At 41.0% G+C, this 11,230-nt stretch overlaps 1 long non-coding RNA gene across 1 annotated transcript; it reads right to left on the bottom strand.

The window, feature by feature from the left end:
• Window positions 1–1,687: 1,687 nt before the first annotated feature.
• LOC309619798 lies at window positions 1,688–8,919 on the bottom strand. The gene is made up of 2 exons (XR_014239242.1): window positions 8,829–8,919; window positions 1,688–8,794 (listed from the first exon to the last, which is right to left on the bottom strand). It is a non-coding gene; the product is annotated as an uncharacterized lncRNA (long non-coding RNA).
• Window positions 8,920–11,230: the final 2,311 nt, after the last annotated feature.

The raw sequence follows: 11,230 nt of genomic DNA, 5'->3' as shown, positions 1-11,230 counted from the left end.
GGCTAACAGTTAACTCTTCATTCATTCACCCAATATTCATTGAACATCTTTACACAGGCACTTGATAAACACAACATGACACACTGAATACTCACAATGGAGCTTATGGCCTAATAGACAGTTACACTATAGTATGATTGGTGACTGGCAGAATGTAGGTATATACAGAACAGCCCACAAGACTTCTATACAGGAGGGGCTTAGCAAACATCTCAGAAGGAAGGGGATACCAGGTAATTTAAATTGTATTTGTGGAGATTTTTACATACTGCAAAAATGTCAACTGTATACGCATACATCGATAAATAGAGATATTTTTTAAATAGTGGTGGATAGGAACAGAATAGGTCCCTCCTACTATTATAACTCTGTGGTTTGGAGGCATGATTAAAACAAAACAAAACAAACAAACAAAAAAAAGAAACACAGCCTCCAGTCATCAGAGACTGACATAAATTGTTTGACACCAGCGCCATCCTCAGGTATTGCTGCCTGATTTTAGATGAATAGCTATAATTCCCTGAGCTTTACTTTTCTTATTTTCTCAGGGGTTTTGTGAGCATTCAAGCTAAGTCGGCAAAAACGGCTACATATATTTTCCATTCTTCATGCACTGCTCTTTGCAATGTGTTCTGCATCTTCACCCATCGAAGGGGAAGATCATTTTTTTACCCTTGAATCTGGCCCTGGCCTCTTGTGACTTGCCTTTTGCTGATAAGAAATTAGCAAACATGATGTAGAGGCTATAAAAGAACGTGTGTGTTGTGATTTGCTTCCTTACTCCTTCTGGAATCCTTTTGGCATGTGAACAAATTCGGGTTTTCCTGCTAGAGGATGAGACCAGAGGAGAAGAACTGAGGTACCTTCGCCGATAGCCGCCCCAAAACAGGTGAGTGAGGAAATCTGGGTAAACCAGCCCCCAGCTAATTCACTGACTGACCACAGAATCAGCAACTGACCACAAACACATGAGTAAGCCCTGCCAAGAACAGTAAGAAAAGTGTCCTCATCAGTCCAGCCCAAACCAATGATCCAAAGAATCATGTGCTAAATAAATGAGTGCTGTGTTAGGATGTAAAGTTTCAAAACGGTTTATTATGCAATATCTAACTGATAGAATCACATAATGCTGTGTTTTTGTTTTACTTTTTTTAATTGTAATTTTTAAAACTGGAAAACAAATACGCAACTTGGAATGGATCTGGTTACAAATTGTAACATAAGCAGATTTCCTTCAATTTGCTAAACAGTTTATTTTTAGTTTTTATGTATTTATTTATTTTGGGCTGCATTGTGCAGCATGTGATAGCTTAGTTCCCCGACCAAGGATCAAACCTGCACCCCCTAGAGTGGTAGCATGGAGTCTTAACCACTGGACCAATGGGTAAGTCCCACTAAACAGTTTAAAAAGCAAGTAACAGTAAAAGAAAACGTTTCTGGAACAGGACTTCCAGTACAAAAAACTAGCATATGAGAACCTGGGTTATACCCATTTTGTAATAGTGCAACTCGTAAGCCCCTATTGTTGACTGTCCATAGTCCACACAGAGATACAACTCCACAGTTCAATAACAGTATTTTTTTAAGAGAGAAGTTAGACTGCAAGATCTACTTAGGTTTAAAATGAGAACAGTATTCTCAAGCAGCCACTAACTTGTCCCCAAAAGCCTCTTCTCTGGCCATCTGGTCTCCTACAGAACTCAGCCTAGTGATTTTCACAGTCCAATGATTACCCCATGTTACCTATTTTCCTATCATTGAACAATTGTGTGTGTGTGTATGTGTGCATGATGTGGGTAGGGAGTGCTTTCACACTCTAAAAAAACCCTTTTTAATGGGGAAAAAAAAGTATCTGGTTGTTTTTCCCCAGAGATAAAAATGTTTTTGCTGACCCCAATATAGAGGACAAATGATTCTGACCTTGAAAGCATTATAATTGGTCACTATCATTAGAACAAGAAAATGCTGTGACTTTTCTCTGAACAGTAAAGCTGCCTTGTTCTGCAAAATAAAAATCTTTCCAATGTGAGGAAAGAGTACAGTGGGTAATTTCTAGCCCAAGGAATAACACAGATCCAGAAGATAAATGTGTCATTCGATGACTCAGCCCTGATCACCAGGGCCCCCACTGGGGATACAACAAAGGGCCCAACACTGACTCCTCTAGAGTTAAATTGAAGGTTCAGGATACAAGCCCCATTGAAAATGGCAGCTGTGGTGTGGCATGGCATGGCATGATGAAAAAATCTATGAACAGAATGGATGGGAATGCATACATCAAATGAGGCTTCAAAGGCTCCCTAATATGTGCCTCATGCTTCCAGCATGGCTGCCATTGCTCAGAATGTTGAGCTCTTCATGGGGAAGACCATTAGGAAGCTGTCTTATGTTACAGGCAGACCTCACAGTGGGAAGTGCATTCAAGATGCAATAAGAGGACTTCCCTAGTGGCGCACTGGTTAAGAATCCGCCTGTCGATGCAAGGGACATGGGTTTGAGCCCTGGTCCAGGAAGATTCCACGTGCTGCGGAGCGACTAAGCCCACGTGACACAACTACTGAGCCTGCGCTCTAGAGCCCATGAGCCAGAACTACTGAGCCTGCGTGCCACAACTACTGAAGCCTGCGTGCCTAGAGCCCGTGCTCCGCAACAAGAGAAGCCACCACAATGAGAAGCCCGTGCAACACAACAAAGAGTAGCGGGGGGCTCACTGCAACTAGAGAAAGCCCGTGCGCAGCAACAAAGACCCAACGCAGACAAAAACAAAAATAAATAAATTTTAAAATATCAGTTACTGTAATTAAATAAATATATAGATGCAGTGAGAAAGTAGTTCTATAGAGATCAGTGGCTGAGGAAAGAGATGGGCTTTTTGTCCTCTTACCCACAAAAGGAAGGAAATAATAATTAGTTATCAGAGATTACTATAGTCTTCCTGTCAACTACACTATTCCTTGGTACACCATTTACTCAAAGTATGTTCCATGTCATGTTAACAGGAACTACTTAAACCTTAAAGGAAATAGTTCTGTCACCAGCAAAGTCCGTGAACAATTCACAGGAAATAAAAATAGAATCTGGGTAATAAAATAAAGTCTAACCTTTTTTTTTCCTTTGTACTTAGTCTAGTTTCACTTGCTCATTGGGTACTGCACTGTACAGGTCTTGCACCGACCGGGCACTTCAGACCAGAGTTCCTAGTGCAAAATGACTGTGCCCAACCGTTCAGCTTGGGGGCCACGTGCAGAGATGCTGTGCCCAGAATTGCGATCTGGGGCTGTGAGCAGCACAGCTTTCCCACCCCATGAGAACCCCCCTCCTCCCAGCTGACAGAGCCCTATAAAGCACCCCTCGCCGTCCAGGAGACCTGTGCTCTAGAGCGCAAGCTCACACCTCTCAGCTCACACATCTCGATTCTTTGATCAGAGAATAAAGTCTCCTTTGCTTCCAAACCAAACTTGGTCTCATTCTATTTTCTTGAAGAACACCGGGCAGAAGGACTCTTATTGGGGACTGACTTGGGAGGGTCAGTAACAAAATTTTCGTGGTCACGAAGAGACAGACTGTGTGTGGCCTTTTAGCCTGATCTACTCTTCTCTGGGCTCACCCGGGCTCCAGCGGGAGGATGGCAGAGGCTTTGGGAGGTTGGTGTGAGGACAACTGACTCTGATCTTGAGGACACTCTGACAGAGTAGAAGGAGGCAGCCTTCATACAAATTCATAACAGCTGTGCCCAGCAACCCGATACCCAGGTGCGGTGGTGTGCACGCAGCGTAGTCCCCAGAGTCATCTGGACTGCGCCCCCTTGAGGGAATCACGCTGTGGCATCCATCTAATTACTCCCCAATCTACACAAAGGAAGAATTAGACAAAGCCTGAAAATGCGGCTTCAACAGAGATCTGGGAGGCCACGGGTGGCTAGTTAATGAATGTGAGCAATACTGCTTCCCCCAAACTGCAGCTTGCCAAGCCGTCAGGGAAGCTCATCAAGGCACTCATTATCCGAGGGAAGCCCTACATAATTGGTTAGCTGAGGTCATGGTAACTTCTGCCATGAAAGGCATAGTTAGTTGGACAGTTGTGTAAAGAACACCCCAACCCAAGACCCCCCGGGACCCCCAGATAAGGCCCATTCTGACCTGAGTGACACATCCTGGGGAAGACTGGCAGGTTGACTTCACAGTCATGGCTGAAAGTACTGGGCAATTTCAAGTATCTCCTGGTGCTAGTGGACATGTTTTCTGGGTGGACAGAAGCATTCCCTGCTACAACTGCAACAGCAGCTGAAGTAGGTAAGGCATTACTAAAAGAAATAATCCCCAGGTTTGGGCTCCAAGGTTCCCTACAAAGCAATATGGTCCAAGTGGGGAAGGGGATACAAGTACCCTGGGCATACAGGTACATACAAGTACTCAGCCTGGAGACCCCAGTTGTTGGGGAAGGTAGACAGATCCAATCAGACCTTGAAATGGGCCTTAGCCAAGCTATGCCACGAAACTCAAGGAAATTGGATTAAGTTGCTTCCGACTGCCCTAAGGGATAAGGTAAAGTCAAGTGCGTTTGAACTCATGTATGGTAGACACATTCCCCACGCCCAAGAGAAAGGACACCTTAGCCCCCTTGAAATGGAACAACTTGGGAATTCCCTGGTGGTCCAGTGGTTAGAACACAGCACTTTCACTGCTGGGGCCTGGAGTTCAATCCCTGGTCAGGGAACTAAGATCCTGCAAGCTGCACAGCATGGCCAAACAAACAAACAAACAAAAGGAACAACTCAAGTGTGCCTTCCAGGTGAAAGAAATCGAGAAAGCCCCCAGGGAATACGATGACCAGGTGCTGCCCGCACCCACCGACCTGGCCCTGCACCCTTTTTGACCAGGAGACGGACTGAAACCAAAAACCTGGAAAACCGGCAGCCTGCAATCCCAGCTCACTCACAGGCGGAAGGGACCCCACTCGGTGATACTAACCACCCACCTGCCCTGAAATTGCAAGGGTCACCCCGTGGGGATATCACACTCCAGTGAAGAGGTCCCCAAGCCTCAAACTCCAGAGACACAACCTGGGGCAACAGCCCCCTTGACTACTCGTGGGAACCTCTCTCTGACCTGAAGCTTCTCTTCCGAAAATCAACAAAGTGTGACCAGGGACGTTCAGGCCCCGGCAGTGAGCCTCCACATCAGGTCACACTTGCCTACAGACGCAAGACCGAGGCACCTTCATTTTTAAGAAAAATTTAACACGTGACCATTATTTTCTTGCTGATATATGGGCCATGCATCCCAAAGTGTCTGGTGTCCTTTGTCTCCAAAAGGTTAGACAAACGGAGGTTGCTCAGAGCTACAAACAGTTAAGGCCGAGGCTTGCTGACAACCAAACGCATCTAAAGGCGGCTGGGGAAGGCCTGCTCCTCCCCAGGGTCACGACAAGGCCCGCCTCTGCAGGAGGCAGTCACAGAAGCTGTACGTCAGCCCCTCAGCGCGCCTTAAGAATGAGGAGCAGGACAAAAGGCAGAGGACGGATTTGTCACTGGCAAAGCCCACCAGCAATTCCCACGAAATAAAAATAGAATCTGAGTACGTATACCTGAAACTAAAACAACACGGTAAATCAACTATACTTCAATTAAGAAAAAAAAAAAAGCTTCTGGGAATAAAATAAAGTCTAACCTTTTTTTGGTCCTTTGCGCTTGGTCTGGTTTCACTTCCTCCTAGGGGGCGACTAGCAGAGGCCTCCCAGCCGGCACCCCAGAGTTTTTAGGGCAAAATGGCGGCCAACGCTACAGCCCAGCGGCCTGTGCGCAGAAGCGCTGCGCACAGCACCTCAATTCAAGATGGGGGAGGTAGCGGGCCGTGTGCAGAGAGGCTGCACCCGGCCCTGTGAGGAGCCGGAGCAGCGTAGCCTCACCCGCCCCGCGAGAACTCCGTCCCGCCCCGCGAGAACTCCGTCCCTCCCCGCGGACGAGAACTGTGTGAGGCGACCCGCCGTGGCCTTAGCATTTTCGGGAGAGCCTGTGCTCTAGAGTCAGTCCACACCTTTCCATTCTTTGATGAGAGAATAAAGCTTTCCTTTGCTTCTGAACCGAACTCAGTCTCATTTTACTGGCTTGAATGACATCGGACAGAAGAACTCTTGCTAGGGACCGACTCGGGAGAATCAGTAACAGTTCTACTTCTCCGAATAATTAATTGCTTATGTATCCTCTCTCCCACCTCTGTCCTCACCACGGCAAATACAGAATCACCCAACGACTAACCACAGGTAAACATTATTGAGTTATTAGTTCGTAAGACTAAATGGATCAATAGATGGGATTTAAAACTTAACTTTGCTTCAGAGAGCTATTCAATGATTCCCATCTTGTTGTGTGTCTCTATTTTGTGTGAATTTATTAGCTGCAATGAAGTTTATTTGAACTGAAAGGGAGAGGGTTTTTTTTCTCCCAACCTCGGTTAAAACTGATTAGAATTCATGATGTGTCTAGAGATTAGGAAAAGTGATAAACTGGAGATCTGACCAGCTCTGGAAGGAATGAACTAGAATAGAGAGGGTGGTATATTAACAATAGTTATGAATGCTCACCCTATCCTGGGTGGTGACTATACCACTAAGTTATATACTAAAGGCTGGTTGTTCTTCTCCTAAACCTCTCTGAATCTACTTTTATTAAAATATATAACCAAAATACTTGTTAGGTTTTGGGGATAAATAGATATGATTTTCAAGGTGAACCTAAATTGGAAAAAAAAATAATGTTTGAAATATTAGATATAAAAAGAATTTTATACTCTGGAAAAAATTTTTTCAAGCATACATGGAATATTAACACAAAATTTGTAAGAAAGCCTCAATATATTCAATAACATACAGATTATGGTCTGCTGATAATGCAATAAATTAAAAATCATTAGTAGGTGATTGATTTAAAACATTGCCTGGAAAATTAACAACATGCTATTAAAAGCTCCTGAGCAAAATGAGAATCGTTTTGAAGAAGTTAGAGTTAAACAACAATAAAAACATCCCATGTTAATATTCGGGTCAAGAAGTAATCTCTTAGTTATCCTGAGGTATATAGTTCATACAAAAAAAGATAGGATAAATTTTTTTTTCCTTTATTTTTCTTCATTTACTTGACTTCAGAATAATACATTGGATAAATACTAACAATTCTGGTTTCTGGATGATTGAATTATGTGCGAATTTTCACTTCATTTATACTTTTATTTCTGGAATTTTTTTATATGAAAAATATCTAACCTTATATTTAGAAAAAAAAAATAGAACTTTCCTTTTGAAAAAGCAGTCAGGTATTCAAGATACCTTTGCACTCAGTAAAATTCTTCTCCCCTTCTGAAGTATTAAAAGTTTTGTATATACGTTTAAAAAAAAATCTTAAGACTGCTCATGAAATCTGAAACTGAGGTCGTTTCTGGGTGTTTTTTATGAAAGAGCCTCATACTAAAGTTAAGACCTCTGTTTTATGTCATTTTCAAAAAGATAGCACCTCTTGTGCCGGGGCATTGGTTCAGTACTTAACTCAGAGGAATGAACACCACTTCCTGAATCACCAATGCCTTTTTCTATAGGACCTGGATTTTCCCTAGAGGCTTCGAATCCACACACAGGCAACACTGACAATACTCAGAGATTATAAAACCTGACAAATCATGCCTCGAGGTAAAAAAAGCTTAAGGACTGAAAAATATCAAGAGGAATTAGAAGTGAAAGGTGAATGCAATTATATTCATTTATTTTATAACTAAGTTATAATAGGAGAAAACCCAAAATAGAAATTTTTTAAGAATCTGAAGACTATGGTGGTAACAATTAGCAATAACATGATGTTGACCTATGTCACATTAAGAATATTCTTTGTCAATGAGACATTACATTTAATAAGTTAGTGAAGAAATAAGTTTTTGGAAAATGTAATGGGGAATTTTTTTCATTTTGAATCTCAAATCTGTGCTTCAGTTTTCAGGATATTTTTATTTTAGGGACAGAGGTGTAGGCGGGTTGCTGGTACAAGTAATTTTCCTTTACCAGACTGGGCTGACACATGGAAATTGACTAACACAGTCTAGCTTCTTGATACTTTTTCTTTCCAAAAAAAAAAAAATTCTTTCTATATTATCTTGCAAAGCTTGTCTATATAATTTAGCCACAAGCACATACCAAAATATTTCTGATTCTCAAAACAATTTGATTTTAGAGAAGTAGTATATGGGGACCAGTCGGGTCCTTAATTTTTTCTTCCAACTTTTCATTTTGAAAATGTTCAAACCTACAGAAAAGTTGCAAGAACAGTCTAATGAATACCTATTTCTATGAGCTGAATTGTGTCCCTCCAAAATTCATATGTTGAAGCCTTTACCCCCAGTACCTCAGAATATGACTGTTTTTGGAGACAGGGCTTTAAATCAGTGATTAATTGAAAAGGAAGCTGTTAGGATGGGCCCTAATCCAATCTGACTGCTGTCCTTATAAAAAGAGGAAATTCAGACACAGAAAGATGCTAGGGATAAGTGAGGGCAGAAGGAGTACCGTGTGAAGAGGCAGCAAGAGCACGACCATCTGTAAGCCAAGGAGACAGGCCTCAGAGGAGACCAACCCTGCTGACACCTTGATCTTGGACCTCCAACCTCCAGAACAGTGAGAAAGTAAGTTTCTGTTTAAGCCACTCACTGAATCTGTGGTATTTTATTACAGCAGCCAGCCATAGAAAATGAATACACCCATACATCTTTCATACAGATTCACTAATCGTTAACATTTGGCTACATCTGCCTGTCTATACACACACACACACACACACACACACACACACACACACACACACACACACACTCACACACACGCACTTTTGGTAGGGGTAGGGGAAAGGGGTGAACCCTTTGAGTTTTGCTTGCAGGTATTATCACACTTTTCCTTAAAGACTTCAGTGGGCATCTCCCAAGGACCAGCACATTTTCTCATATACCACATTGACCACACTACAAATTTTACATACAGAAAATGTAAACTGTGATTCAATACATTTATCAAATATACTGTCATATTTAAATTTCCCAATTTGTCCTAATAAAGCTAGGTTGTTTGCTGTTGTTTTCGCCAACCCAAAGTTTAATCAAGGCACACAGGTTACCTTCAGTTACCAAGTCTCTTCAATCTGGAATAGTTACCCAACTTTTCTTAAGTCTCTTATGACATTGTCTTTTTAAATAGCAGTTGTTTTGCAGAATACCTCTTAATTTGCATTCACACATGGTTTCTTCATAAATAGATTCATGTTAAACATTTCTGGCAGGAATATCACATAGGTGATGTGTATGTCACATCAGGAAGCTTATGTCAGTTTTCCCCATTATTCAGGATCTAAAATTTGGCTGTTGAGGATATTAAAATGGGTGTCTTCAAGATCTCATCTTTAAAAAGTACTCTTTTATCTTTGTAATTAATAAGCTATCATTTGACATAATTTGATACTGTGTGAATATCATGTTCCCTAATAATCTTTCACTCAGTGGTTTTAGCTCATTGATGATCCTTGTCAGAATCAGTTATAATGGCGGTGGTTATAATATGGTGATTTAAAAAAAGATATTAGTTGGAATTTTTCTTCAAAAAATAACTTTCCTTCTTCTTATTTTAACTTTTTTTTTCCTGCAGTGTGGACTCATGAATGTATTTTATCCACTTTTTCTAATACTTTTCTGTCATTGCTCATTTAGGATGCTCAAATTGTCCCAAATTTCACAAGCAGGAATGCTTTCAAGTTGACTTCTATGTCCTTGTGACATGACCCTATTGGTTTTTTTTTTTTAAGCATCTTTTATTGGAGTATAATTACTTTATAATGGTGTGTTAGTTTCTGCTTTATGACAAAGTGAATCAGTTATACACATACATATGTCCCCATATCTCTTCCCTCTTGGTGTCTCCCTCCCTCCCACCCTCCCTATCCCACCCCTCTAGATGGTCACAAAGCACCGAGCTGATCTCCCTGTGCTATGCGGCTGCTTCCCACTAGCTCCCTATTTTACGTTTGGTAGTGTATATATGTCCATGCCACTCTCTCAGTTTGTCCCAGCTTACCCTTCCCCCTCCCCATGTCCTCAAGTCCATTCTCTAGTAGGTATGTCTTTATTCCCGTCTTGCCCCTAGGTTCTTCATGACCTTTTTTTTTTTTTTTTAGATTCCATATATATGTGTTAGCATACGGTATTTGTTTTTCTCTTTCTGACTTACTTCACTCTGTATGACAGACTCTAAGTCCATCCACCTCACTACAAATACCTCCATTTCGTTTCTTTTTATGGCTGAGTAATATTCCATTGTATATATGTGCCACATCTTCTTTATCCATTCATCTGTTGATGGACACTTAGGTTGCTTCCATGTCCTGGCTATTGTAAATAGAGCTGCAGTGAACATTTTGGTACATGACTCTTTTTGAATGGTGGTTTTCTCAGGGTATATGCCCAGTAGTGGGATTGCTGGGTCGTATGGTAGTTCTATTTTTAGTTTTTTAAGGAACCTCCATACTGTTCTCCATAGCTGTATCAATTTACATTCCCACCAACAGTGCAAGAGGGTTCCCTTTTCTCCACACTCTCTCCAGCATTTATTGTTTGTAGATTTTTTGATGATGGCCATTCTGAGTCCCTATTGGTTTTTGACCACGTCGTTGTTTTCTGGCACAAGAAGATGTTTATTTAAATCAAAATACAATAAATGACAAACTTTCTCATTTTGTTATGCCTCTAAGGAGTATTTTAATCTAGAAGAGTAGCCCTTCTTTGTTTTAAAATTATATTGACATATTGAAGAGATTGGTTGAGTTACTGTAATGTTCTACTTTCTAAATTTGTCCTTATTTCCTCGTATCATTTAACTTTCTTTACCATCTGTATTTTCTGTAATGTTGAAGTGAGATGTAATAATTTCATTAGCTACAGGGTAAGTACTTTTGGCAAGTACATTTTATAAGTTGTACTATACTTTATATTGTGTGACATTAGGAGGCGTATAATATTTAGTTGCCCTACTGTTAAATTTAATAGCTACCCTACTATTAAATTGAAATGTAATTCCATCATCTGTGTACACAATTAAATGTTCTTACCATTCATAAAACTCATGTTTATTTTTTATTCAAATGAGTTATTATTAGCTAATGATTGTAAATGAGATTTTACTGATTTCAGTAAATATATTTAATAGTTTC

This window comes from Balaenoptera borealis, assembly GCF_965194805.1.
Source record: "Balaenoptera borealis genome assembly, chromosome: 21".
Taxonomy (NCBI): domain Eukaryota; kingdom Metazoa; phylum Chordata; class Mammalia; order Artiodactyla; family Balaenopteridae; genus Balaenoptera; species Balaenoptera borealis.
The sequence above is the reverse complement of the archived record's forward strand: the minus strand, read 5'-3'. Positions and strand labels throughout refer to the sequence as shown.